The sequence below is a fragment of the Poecilia latipinna genome, unplaced genomic scaffold, assembly GCF_001443285.1.
Source record: "Poecilia latipinna isolate Pla-1442-1.1 unplaced genomic scaffold, P_latipinna-1.0 Scaffold7084, whole genome shotgun sequence".
NCBI lineage: Eukaryota > Metazoa > Chordata > Actinopteri > Cyprinodontiformes > Poeciliidae > Poecilia > Poecilia latipinna.
In genome coordinates this window covers 1-2,414 of record NW_015119700.1, presented here as the reverse complement: position 1 = coordinate 2,414, position 2,414 = coordinate 1, and the positions used below count along the sequence as shown (strand labels likewise).

At 39.2% G+C, this 2,414-nt stretch overlaps 1 long non-coding RNA gene across 1 annotated transcript; it reads left to right on the top strand.

Moving 5' to 3' along the window:
- The first annotated feature begins 581 nt into the window (after positions 1 to 581).
- On the top strand, positions 582 to 2,414 carry LOC106944148 (uncharacterized). Its single transcript, XR_001424130.1, has 3 exons — positions 582 to 1,760; positions 1,960 to 2,111; positions 2,377 to 2,414. It is a non-coding gene; the product is annotated as an uncharacterized LOC106944148 (long non-coding RNA).

The window sequence follows — 2,414 nt, the reverse complement described above, 5'->3', positions numbered from 1 at the left end:
TATTTTAAAAACGAAATCATGTTTTTTCCTTCAGTACGTTTCTCTAAATGCTTCTTCTTAACTTCTGTTGCTCTTGTTTGTGTAGTTTGTGTCTATTTTGTTCCACCGACATACAGTTAAATTACACACAACACTCCTTCCTTTACTGCAGTTTGCAACAGTGGCACAAAAAGTGGGTATGCACTATATGCATAGGCATAGGGGCGCTCCAGTAAAAGGCATTGTCTTAACTTCAAACGTGTAAGTACTTTAAATACTTTAGTATTAAAAGCACTTACTCCACTACTTTAACATAAGTAACAATTTGACAGAATTACTTTTACTGGAGTAATATCTTGTTTTTATTCTGTTTCTGTTAGTTATTCCTTGTGTAAATGTTTTCTGTTTTTGGTGGGGGTTTTTTAATTTATCTTTACTACCTGTTCTATGTTCAGTTCTGTGAATTGTTTGGTGAGGTGTTTTGTCTGCTTGTCTTAGGATGAAATATAGCTAAATATCTGTTTTTTCCTGCATATTTACACTCTAATGAATTGTGGTCATGTTGCTTAATCTGCACTCTGCTAATCAAGTAAATTACATTAAAAACTTGATATTTATCTGGTAGGGTCAGTACTTTGACTCAGGTAACAAAATTAAGTATACCACTGGACAGGCTTATTAGTTGCACTATCTGCTTGGGTCACCAGACTGCAATCAGGTAGTTGGTTAGTTCAGTGATTCCCAAAGTACGGTGAATGCCCCCTATGGGGGTCACAGTGCCATTGCAGTATGCAGATAGAAAAAATAACAGTTACACAAATGTTTCACTGTAACGATGGTTTGTAGTGTGTTTTGTTCCAACCTGAAGTGTGAAATAAACTTCAGTGGAGTTTAAAAACAAAATATGTATAGGTTTATGTCTGAATGATGTGTGTGCCCAGTTTTTTTGTTTTTCTTTTTGGGGGGATTTTACTGTAATCTATAGGGCGGCCCAGAAAATATTTGACAACCACTGAGTTAGTTAGTTAGTTAGTTAGTTAGTTAGTTAGTTAGTTAGTTAGTTAGTTAGTTAGTTAGTTAGTTAGTTAGTTAGTTAGTTAGTTAGTTAGGGTAAGTTTCCACAGCATGGCAGTGTGTGAAGCAGTAAGTAGAGGAGGGGCAAAGTTAAAGTACAGTACGCTCCATGAAGTGCAATGAACAAACCACAATGGATCTAAACAGTCTTTGTACTAGAAGCACCATGACACCTTAAGATGAGAAACCTCTAAGCACCGTTTTGTTGGCAAAGTGAGGACCTTGTATTCTTGCTATTAGACCTGTGGTCATGATTCTACTGTTGAACTCTTTAAGCCCTCATATTAATGAGATTGAGTTCTGCCTTTTCTGCTCTGCATAAATTTCACAGCCATGACGAAGGGCAGAGTAAACGTGACTGTGTGTTTGGAGTCATTTCCCAGAACTTTGACACAGTGGGAAGCAGCTCCTGTAATTCATTGACTCTGTAGTTTCAAGTGTCATGAAGCAACACAGGTTATGTATCCGTAAGTCTTCTGCTCTTCTGCATGTTTATCATTACTGTTCCTGTTAAAACGCTCAAAAGGTTTAAAATGGAGCAGGAGACGCCATGACTCGCTGAAGTTTGATTCTGTTTAAACGTCTGAAGAATTTTATTGACATTTCTCGACTAAGAAACTCATCCAGTTTTCATTCTGTTTGTTGTACAGGACACAATGAAAGATTATTCCACAGAGCAGAGCAGGAATCGACGGACATCTTTTGAAGTGGGCAGAACAAACAGTAACCATGACTTTACAGTCTGACACTTTCCGTTTCGTCCCTTCAGATCTGCTCCCCTCCCATTGTCTCGCTTGCATCCTGTGTTTTTCTTGCACAGTTGTTTGTGTCTGAGACTCATTAGCTGGAATGTCATATAACTCTTCCTCTTTCTCTTTGCATCTTCTTGCAAACTTTACACCTCAGACAGATGATGGTGTCCGATGGAGAACTGGATCTGAATTTGCCAGCCCAGATCACACCGATGTTCCTAGCAGCAGGGTGTCCCACCCCTCCCTGTTTGGGAAATACCAGCCCAGCCTGCAGACTCTCAAGCCCTTCCGCTGGTCTTCCCCACAGTCAGTTTCACTGGCAACATGAAGCGCTTTACATTTTGACATATTGAACCCACCAACTTCAATGTATTCCACTGGGTGTAGATGCGATTGACTTTAAATCAAATGCATGTTATACTTCCATTTCACAGTCATGGAGCTCTTTGCATCAGTCCAACATAAAAATCCCAATACAACACATTGAAGTCAGTGGCTGTAAAGAGTGATGAACATTTGTTAAAGTAAGACCCATGTATGTGGATATTTAAATGCCGTTCCCTCTGTGCAGATCCCACCCTGTGGACAATGCAGGCTTCTTGTCATTTA